We start from the raw sequence: 20,537 nt of genomic DNA, 5'->3' as shown, positions 1-20,537 counted from the left end.
GGGGTTTCATTTGGTGGTGTCAGGGCTTAGAGAGTTCTCTTGCAAAGCTCCACTGAAGGGAGAGCTGTGTATTTGCCTGACTCATGAACAGACGGGCATATCCCAGGAAGGTCTGCATGGGTAATATGTATTTTACAAAAACAGAAAATGGGAGACACTTCCACAGCTACAAAACCTGCATGGTTCTCACTTTGAGACAAGTTTACATAATACATTTTTCCAGAAGCCTTCTAGGCAATATATCTCTGTCTCTGCATCTCTGTACTAATCTACACGGTTGTTTTCAAATTTTAAAAAGACAAAATATGACAGTAAATGAAAGAAAACAGAAAATTTATAATTGATTTTTTTACTGATTGATTTGTATCTCCTTTCATGCTATTTGTCTTCTATTCCCACTAGAAGCAAAAACATGAGGTTCAAACTGAGCAAAAAGGAAGCAAAGAAATGTGTATTCATATTCTAGAGACTACTATGAAAGGAAGGAAGAAGAAATCAGAATAAGTGACTATATAGTGGAAAAATATAGTCACTTATCTTGTGAATATAGTGATTTATCTTGTGGAAAAAGGCATTTTTTTCTTTAAAATTTCACTTGCTATTCATGCTCTGCCCAGCCTCAAAATCATCCAAACAACCCTAACCATGGAGAAAAACTCCATCATCCTTCTTCTATCAAAAAAATGAACTGTTAACAACAGCTTCAAATTTAGGCAAGCTGGGACTGGACTCAATGACCCAATCTCTTCAGAAAACAAGGAGGCTTAACAAGCAGTATGTAGTTAGAGAAAGAGGAGATAGCAGCAGTAAGAGAAGAAACACTGTAATGTAAACATTATATTATATATAATATACTATTTTTAAAAGTCATCTTAAATCATATTTGCATGCAGAATTTAGGGGTTTGTCTCTACTTGGCCTATCACTGAAATAAATAGCTTGGCTGAATGTTATTACCTCCCAAAATTTAGTGAAAACATAAGAAATATTTTTTCTTTTAGACTTGACCCTAAAATTAGACAAAACTTTGACAACACACAGCCCCCATATAAACATGGACTTCTCCATGTAGACCAAATGAAGACTGGGTTGTCTCTCCAGAAGCATTAATTATTATCTAATACAGTACCCAATAACAACATCTAATTCTTCAGCAACCCCTCAGCACCAAGCACAGTCCAAACATTCCCACATTCTTCAGAGTATCAATGTCAAAAGAGTAGAGAAACAGATGTGGAAAGGAGAACATAACTTCACCTAATCCAATCAGCTGACATAGATTTAGAGACTGTCTACTGATTTCTGGTGGTTTTCTGATAACCTTAGCTGAGGGGGAAAAGAAAACCATCAGTATTCTTGAGACTGCTTTAATAAAAAGCTGATTTGTAGAAAAAATAGCCAAAAATACAATTCCAGGTTTTGAAGAAACAGCATGTGACCCTGTAACCGCAGCACAGCAAATGCTTTCCAGTGAGAGGGGGAAAAAAAAACCACAAAAGAAAAAACAATAAAAAAAACAGAAAAGGTCTTTCAGTGGTGAAATGGAAGATTTTTTTGGGATGAAATTTAAGGTCATGGCATAGGAATGGTTTGGCTGACAACCAGACCATACCAATCTGCTTTACAAGTGCTTCAATGAGTCCTTCTGAGAGAAAAGTTCTGTTTCCCTGTTGCACAGCACTTCAGATCATCTTCAGAAAAACTCCAAATCACAATGTTTTACAAAAGAAAAAAATTGTTCCTTGGCTTTTATAGTTCCCCATTGTCTTATTGCAACCTGAATTTAATATTTCCTAAAAGACCATTACTTTCCCCAAGGTAAAATCAGGGATGAAAACTGAAGGAGCATTACAAATTAAATTGGAAGGCCTCCTCCAAACTATCACTTACAATAGAAATAAAAATATAAAAATTATATTTAAAACCCTAAACTATTGTAGAGACAGTATTTTAGGAAAAAAAAAACAAGAGCAAAGGGAAAAATGATTAGAATCAGATAAACTATAACATTCAAGCAGTAGCTTCACAAAAAATCCATACAAATATAGAATTGCTCCCAATCAAACACTGCTTAAATGATTTTGCAGAATAACCACAAACATGCCAAATTAAGAAACCCTTTTCAGGTATTTATTTTTTTTAATTCCTATTTCACCATCTAACAAGCCAAGTTCCTGGGAACCCTTCCAGATATGGTATTGCTCATTTTCATCCCTTAAAACATATCCTAAGTCCAGCTGAACATGTTGGTTTCTTTCCTTGTCCTTTTTGTTTCCAGTTGTTATCCTTGCCTCCCACTGTTCACACAGTATTTTCATACCTTATAAAATGCAATCCATTTGCCAGTTTACTCAAACTCTTAACATAAATTAGATTGAACTAGTTCAGCTAAGTTAACTTGACCTCAACCAGAACAACACTTCTTGTACAAAACAGCAAATTATTCCTTTTACAAAGCTTACAGATTCAACAAACACTTGTATACAAAAATAACATCAGCTTTAAAAGGCCCATAAAAAGCCCATATCGTCCATGCACTTGCCTGCACATGCTCTCAGCCACAGCACTCCTTCCACAAGCACTCTCCACCTCTACCCCTTCCCTCCCATGGGTCTCTCTTAAGGTTTCCCAAACAAAGAGGAAACACCTGCAGACATCATCAGTGACTTAATCAGCATTTTCCCATCACTGAATCATCTCAGGAGGCTGGCTAAGAACAGGAAGACCCTTTAGTATATTCCAGCTCTACATTTATTCTTCCTATAAGTCGTATGGTGCAGCTAAAAATAAATTCCAGTATTTGAAAAAAAAAAAAAGAAAGTGTCAATTAAAGGTAGCTATAACAACCTCGCATCCACTCCTGTCATCCTATTGACTAGGATAAGTTCCTTCTACATGTTAAAGCTCTAATTAAAAAAAAAAAAAACAAAAAACGCCTCACAAACTACTAAAATGTTTCTCCTTTCTGATGTGTGCAAACCCTGGAAATTTACTTTCTCTCCCAAATATTTTTTTCTCTTCATCAAGAATGTATAAACTATGATGGAGCATGACTGAGAAACCAAGAATTAAATGACGCAGAAGCATTACAACTATACTAAGGAGATACAAAAGTAGTTCTGAATTTAAGGATTCAGTTAACTTTATTTCCTTTTCTAGTGTTTGATAAGAAATTAGTGTTTCTCTAAAAATACCTACCTTTTTGTTAGTTGAATACTCTATTCCCTCAAAAAGACATTATTGCCCAATAGTTAAACACATACATGGGTGAATTGAAAGAACTGCCTTCTAAATTTATGACAGAATGGGAAGATCTCCATTAAAACTTTCTCTAGTTCTGAGGAAAAAGGATCTGAAACAAGATAGGACTTTATTTAATGCACAGCAGTAAACTTGCTGACATAATTACTTCTTATTCCAGTCCCTTGATACATCACACACAAACAAAAAAACCAAAGCACTCGACTAACTTTAAGTGTTGTATTGAGCTCTGACAAAACTCTCTGCTGCCATACACACTTAGAGGCTTTTCAAACAGGATCAAGTGTGGCTGGGGTGAGTCATCCTTTACAAATCACTGATTCACAGGGTGCACAGTGCCAACAGCACAACCTGCTTACCCTCTGTCAGCAAAAAAGCAAGTGTAAAAATAACAGAATCTCCAGACCTGCCACCCTTTTCACATCTCTTACTGCTTCAGCAAGAGCCCAGGTTTTGTTGAAGAACCACATTTGTTTGTTAGCAGTGCCAGCAGGAGATTAGTGCACTCTGGTAGAGGAGGGAGTGATGAGAATCCAGGTATCCACTGCTCCATGTCCTGCAGCCAAACACAGTTCTCAGGAGACACTTGAGATTCAGATGCCTACAATAGCTCAAAATCTCATGTACACCTGAAGATTTGTGCTATTAGAGTGGATATTATTTGTGCTTTCTATACTGTTGTTTCCAGCATTATCTACATCACATAGAAAGGAAAGGAACTGCACTGTTTGGGTTGTCTGTTTCAATTTATTTTGGTATATTCTAAATCAGGGAAAAATTGCCAAAACTTCCTCCAGTGTTGGAAGACGATGACCAAGGAAGGACTTTTCCAAGTTCATGTTTCAAACCAAAATGCAAGCTTTCATGTTGCTGAAGCTGTCAAGGGATGTGAATAAGACAAACTGCCAGCTGTATCAGTGAGTCTAGTTATTGTATCTTTGTACATTTGCTCCCTTAAAATCAAATGTAATACAATCTAGAACTGATATCTTTCACAGATCTAATCTTTTTTAGGCATGCTTTTTAAATTTTTGGTAGAAACTTTGTCAAAATTATTTTGAGAATTACCCTTTGGATTTCTTTATCAAAAAGAAAAGGAATAGAGAAAATTAAAGGCAACAGTGTCTGAATCAATTTTCTTCAGTCTTTATTTTCCTCTTCATTTGGCAATAGCAAGAGTTTCTACCTGACACTTCACTTTTCTTCTGATAAACACTTTCAAAGTCCTTTTTTCTTCCCCTGCAGATTTTGGATTGCCCTAACTAATTCAGCTTTTTCCTGACATTATCTTTTCCCTGCAGCCCTCACTAAATGTATATAGGTAGCAATCCTATTTTTCACATTTACTTCAAGCTCACTTTAACCTTCAGACTTTATGCACTGCTACAACTCCTGGGTTAGCCTTTGTTTTTTATATGTTTACTTGGTTTGTTGTTTTTAAGTTCTGAAAAAACACTGAATATGTAACATAGAATGAACTCCCAAAGGTAAGGTATCCAATTTCACAATACACCTGAAGAGGTAATGATACAGAACTACAGCAAAAAACATCCAAACTGTTAATTCCTCCCCCACATTAAAAAAAAAAAAAAAAAAAGAAAAAAACAGGAACATAAAGCCCTCACTCTCCCAAAATATAGGAGGCAAGTGGAGTTGCAATGTGTAACCATTCCTTGCTGCTGATAACATATCAATGAAACTGAAAGTGTTTTGGGCTTTGGAATAAAAGGATTGTATATGGGGCTACATATGTGACCCTATAAGAGCATGAGGTGCTGAATGTCCCTCTTCAATTATATCCTTCATGCACTGAAACAAAGACAAACGCAGCTTGAGTTCATTAAATGAGTTCTTAGCTCTACTGCTGTCTTTCCTACACTCTTATTGTAAAAAAGTTTTTTTTTTTTGTTTTTTGTCCACTGTTATCTATGGACCAATGTTTCTGCTCAATACAGTATAACTTTTGTATATATAGGTTTGTGCATGCAGTGATATGACAAGGGAGAATAGTTTTAAGCTGGGAATAGGCCTTGATTTGCTATTAGGGAGAAATTCTTCCCTATGAAGGTGGTGAGGCACTGGCACCATATTATCCAGAAAAACTGGGGATGCCCCACCCCTGGAAGTCCGTCCCAGGGCCTTTGAGCAACCGGGGATAGTAGAAGGTGTCTCTGCCCATGGCAGAGAGTTGGAAAGAAATTATTTCTATGACCCCTTCCAACCCAAAACATTCTCTGTTTCTCTAATGCCATTCAATTTCTTTTTGAAATCTCATTTTAGTCACTAAGTTTTCTTTTGTTCATTCTTTTTCCTTCCTTCATATATCTTCATGACTAGATGTAATTGATGGTGGGTAACACAGGGTACTTGAAGAAGTTTCAGCCCATTATTCTAGGAAAACTTCAAAGTCAAATTTCCCACTCAAATTGTTGCTCTTCAGAGACTTGTCTACTGGTTTGCTTATTTCTCTGTAATGGATTTCTGCCTTCAACAGACTATCTTTCTGATAGTCAGGGGGCATCTCTTGACTTTAGGAATAGCAAAGTTTAAAGGAAGGAGTCCCTATTTCTCAAAGTGCTTTAGCCAGAAGTGATGAGATGGCAGGCGTCTCAAGTCTCAGACTTTTCTCCAAATAAACTACCAAATACAGATAATTAAGAATAAGAACTAAGTGCAAGGAGAGAAGTGAAAGGCTTTTATGTGGGTGACACATAGTTGGGGCAAAAACAGGACAGAGGGGATCTGGTGAGGTCTCATGGCTTTAGGGAGAGCACAAATTCTGACCTTTCATTAGCACACTCCAGCAATACCTATGTATTTTCAACATATACACTGCTCATTTGCAATGTGTCCATATGCCTTATATGTTTTCTGATTATTCTTAGCCTAGGAAAGGCAAAACAAGTCTGCCAAATATGTATAATCTTTTTGCATAAGGAAAAAGCATTAAAAAAAAAAAAACACAACAGACAGGACTCCTGACAACTGAATCGAGCAACTAATCACCATTAACTTGTACCTGAAAACATCTTCTCATATATTACTCAACTTATGACACAATCTAGGCTGCTGTTAACCAATAGATATACATATTTTTCCCCCACATTAAAATAATCCTTACAAAATGCTATTTAAATTACATTACACTGTTGTCTCCTTATCACAAGAAGTTCCATACCTTCTTGGTGCTTCTTGTAGGCAACCCCTCAGAACACTGACTCCTTCTTCTTCACAAAGCAGCCAACTGACTTCTGCTCACCCAGCCACCCCACTCTTTTATAGCACTCTTCTTCTCATTGCTTACAGCTGTGGGCTGTTAAAGTCAGGCCTGTTCCTCATCTTTGCTAATTGGCCCAGCTGCAACTCCTTAGGGGCAAAATGACTTTCTACACTATCTTTATTTTCTTATATTCTATCCCCCTACATTATATGAATGCTTCTACAGAGAAATCAAGTATTATATTTGAACAGGACTTTGGGTCAAGGGGACAAATCTGGTCACTGCCACTGACTTTGGATCAGGTTATCACAGCATGCTGATTCTCTACAAGCTATTTACCTTTATGCCCTGGGTTTTATTTCATATAAACATAGGTGTTACCACTTCCCTTCCTGTACGGGGATGCACGCTTTGCTGATTACCAGATATAAAAATCTAATGCTGATTTATGACAGACCCCTTTGCTTTACTCCCTCCCCATGTCCACATAAACTCCAGTCACTTTCCAAGGGCAAGCTGGGCACCAACATGTGTCATCACATATGCTGACCTTGGAAGCTGTTCCAAAGCAAAATTCTCCCAAATCACCTTTGGCTGGAACATATGTAAAACAAGAAAATTCTTAGAAATCTAGGAAATACTGAAATGTAGCAGTTGTTTAAATGTGTGTTGGATTTTTACCCACTGTGTGCATTATAATGATTATGTATCATTGATGTTCACTCTTAAACTACAAAGGAATAACTAAACACATTATGTACAGCCTTGTTTATGTCATGTAATGCACTATACATGTATTAGGCATAAATTAATGCAAACAAGGAAACATGTAAGCACACAAGTATTATTAATATGTTTCAAAGATCTTTGGTTAGCATAATGTTTTATTTATTTGCTTGTCTTCCATCAAGCTATTAGCTGGAGTGATAATTGATCAAGCAATTGCATTTTAATTGTGGTAATAGAGCAGCTTTGTGATTTATTCCTCTTTGTTTTGTTTCACTACAAAGTAATCATCTTTGCTCAGATGTTTAACCACCCACCCAATTTGTCTATTGAAACAGTTTCACAACCATATTCCATTAATCTCTATAGGCTCTACAATGGCCGTAATAATTTCTCTCCTTCACAGGGCAATTTCTTAATTGTAATAGTGTTGATTATTGTCTCCTTCATCTATACTTATACCAATGCACTCTTTTTTTTCACTTTTGCCAATGATTTCACAGTACATTTTTAAATACAATAGCCCAGAGCCTGTTATCTTTTAAACTGATGTTAATCAGAAATCTCCTTAAGGTGATCATGGCAAGTGTAACAGAAGTAATAAACTATGAGGGGCATATCCTGAACTCTCAGGTAAACACAATTTGTTCCAAGTAGAGCTAAAGAGAAGGAAAAGCGAAACAGTGAAGCAGTATTTGGCCAAAACTGCAAACTACTACAACATCTTCCTTTACAACTCCTATTTACTAGTGCAATAGGCAGCTGTTCTCAAAGTAACCTAACTGAAGCTTAAATTTCTTCTATTTAATAAGAAAAAAGCATATACATGCACCTGTAGTGATAACTGAAGATGTGTATTCAGAGAAGATTGTTTAGATACTCATGGATAGATTGTTTATTAATTGTTCTAGTATACCTCCTCTGGCAACAGAAATGCTACTTGTTTGTAGCATTTATCTAAACGATGAAACATCCAAAACAAAGCAGCAACAGAATTCAAAGAACAGAGAGTTAGAGGCTCCTTGCAACAAGATGCACATACTTGAAGATGCAAGGTGTGAGGTAGATCTGAACTGAAGAGCTGATTTTGATCCCATACTTGTCAGCATTTCTCTCATCAGAGCCTACTGATGCACAAAAGGCTGATTTCCTCCTGCCCTCTCTGTTGTTCCTCTCCAAGGTGTACAGTGTACTTCTTTCAAAGAGTGATCCTGAAAGTCCAACAGTAGTTTAAACACTTGATTTTCCTCCATGTTTTACCATGTTTCTTTCTATGTATACCTGGTCAAACAATGGGATAGTGGCAAATAACCTTTTGCTCTATGTATGACTTGTCAATAATATTTGTGATATCTATATTAACAAGACTGTAAGGACCTTGCCATATAAACAACACCTTACACATTGGACTTTTGTCCCCTTGTCTCTGATTTCCATTCTTCTGTGTAGGACAAGTGGCATGTTTAGACTTTCAACAGCATCATGCTTTGCAATATATTGCAGGCTTTGTTCCCAGATAATCTTCATACACTATTTAAAAGACTTCATTGCATACATAGTTTTAAGCCTATTAATGGTTATTATCCAAATGTATGTTCATTATATAAAGTATATTATCTACAGGCAGTCACAGAAGTTTAGCTATGTGTGATACTCTTTCCTATATAAAAGTGCTTACGTTGCTTTCATTTCTCATTATGTTGACCTATGTTGTCATTATCCCACATTTGCCCTCCATGTAGCAGTTGATACATAAATGCTGCATCTGTTTTTTGGTCTTTTCACTGTCTGGATTTTCAAATGGGGTATGTCCCTTAGTCCAACGATTCCTTGCATCCGAAAATGGACCACAATTTAAATATCGTTAATAATATCATTATTATCATTATTGAATATCATTAATTGTGTCTGTCTCTGTATTCTGTCATGGAGAAAACTTATGCTGATAACTGTTTTGTTTTTATTTTATTCTCTTTTAATTGGGAATAAGTTGCTTAATTTCAAGAATGTTTGTTTACTCTTTTCGCTGAGGAGTGGATGTGCCCTTGGAAAGCCATAACTTGGGACAGAAAAAGCATAGGTAAGTGGAATTCAATGAGTAATTGATTACTGAAGTAACTACATAATTATTAGGGAACGCCACTGAGAATGGCGACAGCGCAGCAGAAGGGAAAAAAAAAAAGGCTGTAGATAAATTAGACAAATAAACTCCTGTTTTTTTTAAAAAAGACACATTTCCCGCACCACACCGCACAATAACCCAACTGCGAGAGCAGCTGGGCAAGGCGAGATGGCAGGGCATCCTTTCGGAGCGTGCCTTTCTCCCGCTCGAACGTTGCGGCACGCATCACAATGGGCGCGGTAGCGAATCAATGGAGCGGGACGCGCCCCCGCCGCCGTCCCCCAGCCCGAGCCCGCCCCGGAGCCGCCGCCGCTGCTCCTGCTCGGCTTTGTGGCTGCAGGACCCGGGGGGCGCCGCCAATCGCCGCTGCTGCTGCCGGGCTCTATTTGTGTGCGATGCCTCCCGCTCCCAGCCCTGAGAGTAACGCGGGCAGCGGGGCCGAGAGAATCCCTTTCCGGAGAAGGATTTGATTTTTTTATTTTTTTTTTTACCCGGGTCCTGATACTGGGAAGAATCCGGTTTCATCCCCCCTTTTATTCAAAAGTCTGCTGAACAGCTTGTCGACTTCAGCGCGCTTCCTCTCTCTCTCTCTCTCTCTCTCACCGTCGCTCTGCCTCTCCATATAAATACACGGAGCTCTGTCCTCGCCCTATGCAAGGAAAGTTGGGAAGCACTGCCTGGATGATGGAGCCGCTAGTTTTCTGAGAGCCGCCTGATCCCGCACGGTGAGTGCCACAACTCCCGGAGTGCCGGGCTCCGGGCGGCAGCCGCAGGGACGGGATGCCGGGCACCGAGCGAGGGAGGCGACACTTTCCCGGAGGCGCCGGGAGAGGTCACCGCGGCAGCGGGGATGCGAGAGTCGGAGAGTGGCGAGTGCGCAGGGCGGGCGGTCCAACAAGTTTCTGTGCGGGTACCGCCGGTCGGGAAAAGTTGCCGGGGCTCTGCGGATGGCATCCCCCGCTCCTCTGGCCGCCCGCGGGCTCGGGTGTGATTAACAAAGAAGTTTGGCCGCTGCCCAGCCGGCGTCCCGGGCGGTCTCGGGGCGCCTCTCCGGGGGTCGCCGAGCGGGGGATCCGCACCGCAACTTCTGCCGGGGCGCTCCCGCAGCTGGGGCTTTGTTTTCGCCGCGCTTGCGGTAACCTTTCCCTTCTGCTGGGGATGCCGCCGCCGAGGAGCAGCAGCGCTGCGGGGAAAGCGCTCTCCTCTCCCCGCGACGGGAGCGAAATTGCGCGGGAGGGGGGGAAATGTGCATATATATTTGTTCGTGTGTATATACATGTGTGTAGGTGTATAAGCGTTTTTAGGCATGGGAAGCGCAGCCCCGGAGGGGGATGTGACAGCGTGCCCGCCAGCCGTGGGCGGGGGAGCGCCTGTCTCCCCGCGCAGGGGCAGAGGGGATGCGCATCCCGCGGCGGTGCGGCCGCCTCCCCGCACAATGGAGCGGCGCGGCGGGGCGGGGGCAGGCGGAGAAGGACAAGGATGAGGAGGAGGAGGAGGAGAAGGAGGGAGGTCGTCTCCGGCTCCGCCGCAGCAGCTGCTCCCGCTGCTGCAGTGCCGCAGCCCCGCGGCGCCCCCGCCCTGGCGGAGGATGCTCGGCGCGGTGCCCGCCCGGCCAGCGCTGGGTACCGCGCCCTCCCCGCCGCTGCAGGGAACCGAGCCCCGGCCCCGTACAGGGGGGAGGCTCTGGGCCGGCTCCTCTCGGTCCCTGCCACGGGGGGAATGGAGCAAGAGCCGCTGCTTCCGTGCAGGGTTGGCAGCCGAAGTGGTGCCGCACCTGAGTGTGAAAGTATTAAGGAAAAAAAAAAAAGCATAAGGAGAGAGAAGTGCAAAACACACACGCGAAATTCAGGATGCAATTAACTTTACCTATAACAAGATGAGAATCCAATTTTTTTTTGGTTGTTGTTTGTTTCCTTCATGCTCATTGGGATGTATGTTAATTAATGATTGATGACTCAAAAATGGATTTAAAGGGAGTTAAGATGTTTTTCATTCCAATTTCATATTTTAGTTATAAAAAATAATTATTTTTGAGTTGCTGTTTGTGCTGAGTACATTGAAGATCTTTAGAGGCTTTTTTTTTCTTTTGAGGAAAAAACATTTCATGTCATGCCTGCGTTTCACAGATGTGAGTAGAAGGGACAGTTCTCTAATAGTAGAGCATTGTTTGTAAATACATGTTAAGGTTCAACTGATGGGCAAGAAGTAGCATTTGGGAAGGTTTCTTATTAAGCTGAAGTTCACCCTCTTCACTTAAGGAAAAAGCAGCCTTTGTTGAATGGAGTTGGTAGACAAAACAGGTAAAGAGTGTCCTGTTGTGTTATGGAGTAGTAAGGCTAATCTCCAAACATCACATCTGACTTTCACTACGTGCTGCTTTTCTTAATTAATTTTATATTTGCCTGCATGAGTGTCTTCTCCTCACATCTTGCACTGCTGTTCATTTCAGGGGGTTACACTGGCATGAAGAGGCTATAGGAGCGTGGAAAGAGAGACAGCTTTTGGTGATTGGAGGCAAGGAAAGGAGGCAGAAAACTAGTAAAATTATTCTAATGATTCTCAGAGTAATTTATTGCTTTTCAGTCTTACAGCAAAACCAGCCAAAGTTCTGAAAACTGTATAGCAATTTTGTCCAAACCCTCTACAATAACCGGTTTCTGAAAGCATCTTTGGTGCCATGGCTGATGCTTGCCTAGAAGCTGCACTGATTTCCATAAGAATCCTCATAAAAACAAAGGATGCCATTGTGGAAACTTGAAACAGCTTAGCTTGGTGATTGTTGATTGACTTTTTAGTCAGTGAAACGAAATTTCAACCTTTTCCTCTTGCTTTCCTTGGTAATATTGAATCCTCAGTATTGAGTATTGACTAGTTGAATACTGGAGAAATGAGGAGGACTCAACCAGTTTTACAATGAGGCACCTGCAAGATGACAAAGACATCCCAACAGGCTTTTAAAAACAGGGAAGGTTATTTGAGTTCTGTTGCTTTTCTTTATTTCTTTTGTTTGGGGCTTTTTTCCTTTCCCCCCACTTTGTGGACTTCTTATATTGTCTCTGATACAATTGAGTTTGGACCACAATAAGCAACATAATCCACATTATGTGGACCTTATACATAAAAAGTATTTCCTTCAAGTAACTTTTCAAGGCACATATGCACAACCGAACTTCAATCTAAGCAATAGAGGCAAATATGTTATTCATAGGAGGCTCAGATTTTTATTGTTTTTCCAGGAAATCAAAGGAACTTTCAATGTATACAGATAAGCAGATGCAATATGCTTTACCCATGTGTAAAATATTAAGCAGAACTGAGACTTGACAAGTCTGTCTCCTCTCTGGGATTCCCTGCCATGTTTGCTGTGGCATGATTTAGCAAACTTGTATGAATCAACACCTAAGTGTGTAAACGAAGGAGAAAGAAATAAAAAAGAATGATGTGAGAAAGGAAAGGATTTATATTTTCTAGATCTTTTATTTAAGAGCAATTCCATGGCCTGTGGTGCTTCTGTGGCGCAATAAGCTGTCAAGGAAATGAGTCTTTAGGTAAAAAAACATGACAATTATTGTGATTTTTGCTTGCCCAAATTTTGCACCTGCCCTTTTAAATGTGTTCTGTGTCCTCAGAAACAGAAATATGTATCAGTCATAATATATGACTGATACATATATTATGTATCAGAAATATGTATCAATCAGAAGAAATATGATTCTCAGAAATATGTATCAATCTCATGTTGCTTTGCTTTAGAGCCAGACCTGAACTGTCAGGTAGCAGGTGACAGAAGTTTTGTGTATAATGTGTGAATCCATCTGAGGCTTCAAACCTGTGCTTGTGGAAGAAAGAGATGGAGATTTAGATAGTGGGCATAAACTTTACTTTTTCCATCTATTTGTCTTTTCCAGATGCCCTTTTCTGTGTCTTAAAATGGAAATTATGGGGTTTTGTAACATATACAGTGCATGCCCTTGTACTAGTGTATTTCTGTACAGCCTTGTTACTTCCTTAACTTTGTTTTTGTTAACAGACAAGATCAGGAACTTTACATATTTTCATTTCTCCTGTAGAGGAAAATAATGGAATAATTGCATATCACTAGTAAAGTTTCTGGGTAACACTTTTTGTCAGCAGTTTATTTTAAGTTGTATTAGTCAAGCCCTGTGAAAATAGTTCAGGCCTCAGTTTCAGGTTCAGGAGGAACATATGGCCTAATGTTTCTTAAACCTCTTTCCATGATTCATGACATGATAACTAAAGCAATTTGAGTGGATTTACACACATATTTGCCTGTGCTATAGGGAAAAGAGTCTCTTCAAGGAAAGTTTAGACAATTTCAAATTTCTACATTCACCGAAAAGATCCATCACATAACAGAAATACAAAGAGAATTATCATGCGACCTCCCCAGCACTTACATTATAGACTTAAAAAAAGCTGTAGAAAGGACAAGGAAAATAAATAACCATAAAGCCCTTGAAAGAACTGTAAAACAAGGATCTGTACTTGAGCCTGTAGGTTAAACAGCACATTAGATTTCACAAGACTCAAGTAATCCTCACCTTGCAGGGAGATACAATGAAATGTTTCTTCCAGTCTACAAGAGACTTAATAGATACTCTGAGTTTCACCTGTAATACTCTGTCTGTCTAAACTGCTCAGTCCATAAATCTTCCATTCCCTATCCTTCTTCTAATCATCAGCCCCATCAGTTCTTTCTCACCATTGCCAGTTTATAGTCTGTCCAAACACATCAATCTTTTGCTTCAATTAACTCTGTCCTACAAACTTCTCCATTCATTAATCTGTCCTTGCCCATAGTGAGATCCAAGGGTGGACCATCCTCCTTCCTCCCCTGGCCATCTCTGTGTCAATTCCATAAGGGCATTTTTGTTTCCCTCCAATCCTGTATCATCCATCCTTTCTTAGCCATTTTCAGATCTGTTCTCCAGGTCTGCCAAGTCATGTTCTCATAGAGTAAATTTTTTTCCCTAGGTCTCCTCTGGCTTTTTCCTTTGTCAGTTGTGAACACATTGACTTTATTTGTCCTCTTTCCATACCCAGCTCATCTCTTGCTCCTCAGTAGGAGGAGTAAGTTGGTTTGATCCTTTTACCAACAATATTAATGTGGCAGGAGAAAACGAGTTGGCAGGCAACAGCAGTGTGAATTTGTGACCTACTGGCTGTCCCCAGGTGAGAGGAAATACTGCTAGTTTTGGTCTCACTTTGTAATACAACTGGTTTCAGACAAATACTCTGTGGTAACATTTAAATTAATCTAAGCAGAGTAGAAGCCAGAGCCCAGAAAGTCTTGTCTTCAGACAAGTGTTTGAGTTTCTGAGCCACAGACTTTTCTTATGTGCTGTTTGGGACTTTTCCTCCTTGCAGCCTGGGTCAATAGAGATGGAAGATGTTCCTTGTTCATCTTCTATAATCTTCCCTGAACCATAACCCTGAATAGTTTGTTAGGGACAAGGAGGTGTCAGAGACCTAAAACAGTCTTGAGACCTGGCAAGACCAGGAGCTGAGGTCGCTTACTTCCACATGAAGCAATTCCTTCCCAATATATCATTCCTTTTCCTTCTCCTCAGTCTTTTAAGAAGCTGCCATGGTTTTTATTGCAGTTCACTCTGCCTGGATCTTCACTGCTCAGAGCACAGGGCTTCCTTCAGCCAAGGCATGGCACTGAGCTCAAAAGTCCTTTCATCATGATTCTGTACCGCTGTGAGGTTCATTCAAGCTCATACCTGAGAAAGTTCTGCATCATTCCCATCCCTCTGGAGAAATTTTCAGGCTGAGGAAAGAAACACTTTAAGTAGCAATCAGAATGTGGCTTTTTCTAGATCACTTTCTTCAGTTTAGGGGAAATCATTCTGCATAAACTCTGGATTTCCCTCTCAGAGCTCTGTGTGATAGAAGAAATGGGGAGGATAAAAAATAAACTTAAGTGTGCATCTTTGTTATTCCCCATAAAAATTAAATGTGCTCCTAAAAACAGCATAAGAAAGAATTTGACTCATCTGTTCAAATAGGATTCACTTGCCAACAATGGTGACTTTTCACACTAAGTTTGCTATAATGGTGATTCCATATTAAAAAAAAGAACCATATCTGACTATGTCACCTACTATATCACTCCTTGATGCTTCTACTATTTATGTGCCTGTTGGACCTCAGACACAAGTGTCAATTAAACACTTGGTTTGTTTTATTTAATTTTTTTGTTGTGCTTCTAGCTCTTTTCTTTCTAAAACTAACTATAGAGAGGTAAGGGAAAAAGTTTTGTCATTGTAAGACCCTGGGAGCTAATGTGTTGTTGCTAAATGACTTTTTTTATTGTCCTGCAGTACATTCTAAAAAACCCCAAGGCTTAAGGATTTTTTTTAAAGTCTTCATTAACACTTCAACATTCATAATAAACTAGTGATAGAAAGCACCAAAAACACCCCTAAAGATGAAAGGTAAAGTGATCCTCCAAACTAACATAGGTGTAAGAACAAATGACCTAACTATGGAGGAGATTCACTGCATATGGTGCTGCCTGGGGCAAATGTGGAAATCTAAACAAATTGCAACAGTGTTTGTAACTTGCTTTTGTTCCAAGAATGCAAATACTTCAGGATTTTACTAAGAACAGCTGGACAAAAGAGTTGTAAAATCATTTTCATTCCTTATAGAACTCTCCAATTTACTAAACTTCTAACTGCAATTCCTACCACACCCAATATAAGATGTGAAAGTCAAATGCTTTTCTTTCACTCTCCTTTATCGCCAGTGGTAGTTGTGACTCAGAAAAATTGCTCTGCAAGTTTATGTCTCAAATCCACCCTAGCTGTGCAAAGAATTTTATTAGTGATAAATGAATTTAAGGATATGTCTTGACTCTTTGAACCCACGCTTCAGTTTTTATAGCTGACAACTGAAACAAAAAATCTTTTCTGTGTTAAAAAATCGAACAGGAAAATTAAACAAATTGTCTGCAGGCGGACAGGACTGCAGACAATTCTAAGTGAAATATGTGAATGTAATAAAGCCAACTTCAGTCCCTAGATAAGCCCCTGATGCAGCTAAGTGATTTTGGCTAATAACCCTTCTGAATGTTTTTCAAAAGAAGAAAAAAGCTGTTTTTGAGAACATTGCACCCATAAGGTCTAAGGAAATTCAAAAAGTGTCCCTATTTCCCATATCAGGGTATGGTTATCAAGTTTAACTGCTATGGCTTAAAAATGAAGCGCTGAAGAAACTGTTTTAAATAACTTTCAGATTGGGTGTGCTGTCCATGGATGAAAGCAAGGCACTCTTTTGAACTATCTCCATTCTGTTATGCCAAGATAGGAACACTTCCTCTGGGTGCAATATGAGAGGAATGAGAGAATGGAAAGTATGGCAGGAGGAATTACGAGGTCCAAATATTCTTCATCTTGCATGGAGATTTGACACTGTGAGTTAAATTTATCTCTGTTTGCTGAAGTGTATTCTGCAGTAACCCAGAGCCTGTGTGTTATTAGTGAAACTCCTATCAGAAAGCAGACACAGTGAGGAGAGTACCACCAAATAAATAATGAAAATTACTAGATGGCAAACAATACCAAGAAGCACTTCTCCTCTAATGGGAAAAGTGTACTTTTTCTGTAATGTTACAGCCAAGGTGAAATGAAGATTATTACATCATTTGTGTTCAACACATTATCCAAACAAAAATTTTAATTTTCTAGTTCCTCAGCAATGTGCAGGATAAGAGGTATCTCTCTATCTTGAAGCATTATCTCAGTTGCAAAAGATCAAAACCATACTTTAATCAAATGCACAGAGTTCTGTTCATAACAGTTCAACTTGAGAAGTACAAAGCTTTCATTCTTGAAATGTACATGTAATGTATAAGATACAAAGTTAGCTCTTGGACATGTTTTGAGATAGTGAGTTTTTCATCTTAAAAGTTCTGATAACCAATATTAAAATATAGTCAGCATAAATGGCTGAGAGGAGGATGGGCATTTTCATGTCTTGCCATACTCAAACTCAATTGCAGAGGGTGTTGTGTTTCTATCACTAGCTTGTGTAATTTAAGTGGTTTTGGTTTTATTGGCATGTAAATTGCAATTGCAAATTTCTTTTTCTTCTTTTGTTCTTGTTTCTCACACTATGGATATAATATGAGCAACTCTCCTTATATTATATCTACATAATATGGTCCTCACAGTGACCTTTTTTTCTTTAAATAAGAAATAAGTCACTCAAAATCTCTGCTAGGAGGAATTTGAAGTAGGTGATCTGAATGATTTCATTATCCTCTCTCAATATCATTCCTTTAATGTCATGCATGATAGAGCCAATGTGCAAATATGCAATATCCCATTCACACTGGCAATGCAGCTCACAACTCTATTTCTGTAAAAACACGTACTCTGAATATTGTTTATTTAAATATTGCAGCCTATTTTTCAGGAAAGATTATCCCAAGTCTGCTGGAATAGATTTCTACTGTCATTAGTCTAAATCTCTAATTTATTATCTGAGGTCACAGATATTTATTTGTATGTAAGGAAAAGAAATGCCAGTTGGCTCAAAGTGGCTCCCTGGTTTTTTTTTGCTGATGGTCACCCTCCTTGCTTATTTTAGGACATTTCTTAATAGGTATGAGTTTGCTTTACTTGATAAATAACTTTAAGTGCAAGTGCAATAATTCTTTTGTACGTTTTCCCATTGATTGGTGCCAATGGAACAATTCCACTTTATGCAACCCCCAAGCAATAGGCAGCACTTAAAAAGATGAAATCAGGTGAAACTGATCTTGATCTATGCCAAGGCATGCAGAATACTGCAAAGCAAAATACATCAATTTTATTGTGATAAAATACACCCATTTTATTGTGATACTTTTTGTAAGGCTGCAGAGTCCATAATCTGCTGTTGCTAAATGCCCTCTGTGCCCAGCATCACCCAAGTCTGACTAATGAGACAGAAATTCTGTTCTAATCAGCAGAGATCAAAGGAGGCAGTGGCCATAACCTTGCATTGATCCAGAGAGAGCCCAGCCATAGGAGGAAGGTGTTATTCTGAATGTTTCTGTCTGACAGCAGGAACCAAGTGTGATTCCTACAGCTTTTCTGCTCATCTGCTTATCATCACAGATCGAGACAGTCAGAAGGGAAATCTATATACTTTGGGAATAGAAAAATAATGCAAATTTCTCCTCACTGACCTCTATATGACTCTGCAATGCATTTCTAATCTCAGACTGCACACATCTTCTCATCTTGCTGTCAGGAGTAACCTATAATAAGACAACCACCAGGTATTTCTTGCAGTTTAGTACAAGACAGTTCTGCCCTTTTCTGCTGAGATGATCATGGGTGATTCTAAAGCTCTTTCTGGTTTTATTCTGATTGTAATATAACATGTTGCTTGGGAGAATGGCTCAAACCCTCACAAATCTCTGGGAAGGCAGGAAAATTTCAGCTGACCTCAGTTACTCAGATTTCCTTGATTCTTGGCTGAGCTACAGTAATGAGAAGCATGAGAGACTAAATATTTAGAAAACACTAGGCAATATAAAATCATGCAGCACATTTCCTGCTGGGGCTGCCAGAAGCATGTTGACCCTACTCTTTGCATCCCATCAAGTTCAAGGCTTCTGTCTTAATATCCAGGGATTTGAATGTTTTTGGTCCAGGACAAACAGAATTTTTGAAGCTCTGTACATAATGCCTCTTTCTGGCCTGATGGAACGTAAAATGCAGTGAAACCTCTGCAAGACACAAGATCTTCCAGGGGTGTGTGCTAAAGCACTGTGAAACCTATTCCCTGGGGACTTAAGAACTTAAATAAGTTCTTAAGTTCTCGTTATCCTCTCTGGATAGAGCACTCCTCTAGGCTGGAGTCATGTCTAGATTGATTGCACAACACAGAGAGGGTTTGGTTGGTTGTTTGTTTAAATCTGTCTCTCAGTCATCAGTGAGAGAATCAAACATGATAGCTGCTAGTCAAACCCACCCAGAAGAAGACAGAAACCACTAACCATTTCTACTAAGATGACAGAAACCTGCTTAGTATTGTGCATTCTGCGTGGATGGCATCACAAAGTGACCTAAAGGAGAACCTGAGCATCACTCTGAGCCCTGTTTCAGGGTGGGAGGAGGAACAGGAGAGGAATGTGTGGCAGGTTCCATCTCTCCCATGAGTGTCCTCCTGTCCTGGCACTGCTGTCTCTGTCAGGTAGGATGGATAGGTTGGACTGCAGCCATGCCTCCTTGTAGCCCTGCTTGTCTGCATAAGATACAGCTGCTCCTTTGTCTCCTTGGGCTGCACTGAAGAGTCACAGGACTTGTCCCAGCCAAAGTCACTAAAAATAGTTTCTGTAGGGAGTGACTTTAATCTTTCCATGACAGTGATTTGCCGTATTGTTACATGCAAGTGAACAGGTAGAAGCTCTGACATGGGGGCTTCACATTTTTTGAGCTTTGTTTGCGAAAAAATTGAACTTTTGAAATCTCTAGGTCTGCTCTATCTCAACTATATTTGAGGGGAAAACCACCAGAATTACAAGTATTAATATCTTCATACCTGAGAGGTGTGAGTAATCTATAAGTTCTTAAATATACCAGTTTTCAGATGAAGATAATACCTTGCTACCAAATCTTACCAACAAGAAACAATGTGACAGAATACATGAAAATAAACATCTACATGAAGCCCTTTACAGGAAAGGAGAGAAATTAAAAATTGCTTCTCTGGTCCAGGTAGCTTTATATCTATGGAAAAGAAAAGCATGTTCTAGAAACTTATATATACTATGAAAGAAATTATTTATGACTAAAACCACATCCCCTTCTCAAGATAAAACAGGGACAAAACAAGAAATCCAAATGTACCTCAAGTGAGATTCTTCCTCATTATTTTCTCTTTTATTTTTCTTGTTACAAAACTTGGTATTCCAGTTGTGCCTTTTCAACACTTTCTGACCACAGACCATCCTTCACGCAGGAGTAAATCTGTTATTGTAGGTGGCACTGGAATATTAGTTGGAAATTCAGTTCCTGAGCCTGCTCCTCCCTCTAGTGGAACAGATTCTCTTCTCATCAGCAATTCTGGAAAAAAAATAATAGAAATACATAACCTTGACAGTGCATTTTTCTTCTTTATGACTTCTTAAACTGGCTCAGAAAACTGAATGGACAAGAAGTGCTTCCATAGGCAGCTGAGAGAACT

At 39.5% G+C, this 20,537-nt stretch overlaps 1 protein-coding gene and 1 long non-coding RNA gene across 4 annotated transcripts in view; one reads left to right on the top strand and one right to left on the bottom strand.

Moving 5' to 3' along the window:
• Window positions 1-6,511, bottom strand: part of LOC135443220 (uncharacterized) — an 80,029-nt gene extending 73,518 nt beyond the window's left edge. The window contains exon 1 of one of the 2 annotated variants that reach the window (XR_010438897.1): window positions 6,440-6,511. This is a non-coding gene — a long non-coding RNA (uncharacterized LOC135443220). The remainder of the gene's footprint in view (window positions 1-6,439) is intronic. The other variant, XR_010438895.1, reaches the window with a different exon arrangement.
• Window positions 6,512-9,653: 3,142 nt separating this feature from the next.
• Window positions 9,654-20,537, top strand: part of ROBO1 (roundabout guidance receptor 1) — a 682,144-nt gene continuing 671,260 nt past the window's right edge. For both annotated transcript variants that reach the window (XM_064726906.1, XM_064726875.1), the window contains exon 1: window positions 9,654-10,054. The gene's annotated coding sequence lies outside the window, so the exon portion shown is untranslated. The remainder of the gene's footprint in view (window positions 10,055-20,537) is intronic.

Source organism: Zonotrichia leucophrys, chromosome 1, assembly GCF_028769735.1.
Source record: "Zonotrichia leucophrys gambelii isolate GWCS_2022_RI chromosome 1, RI_Zleu_2.0, whole genome shotgun sequence".
NCBI classification, from domain to species: Eukaryota; Metazoa; Chordata; class Aves; order Passeriformes; family Passerellidae; genus Zonotrichia; species Zonotrichia leucophrys.
Note: the sequence above shows the minus strand (reverse complement) of the source record. Positions and strands in the feature narration are given on the sequence as shown.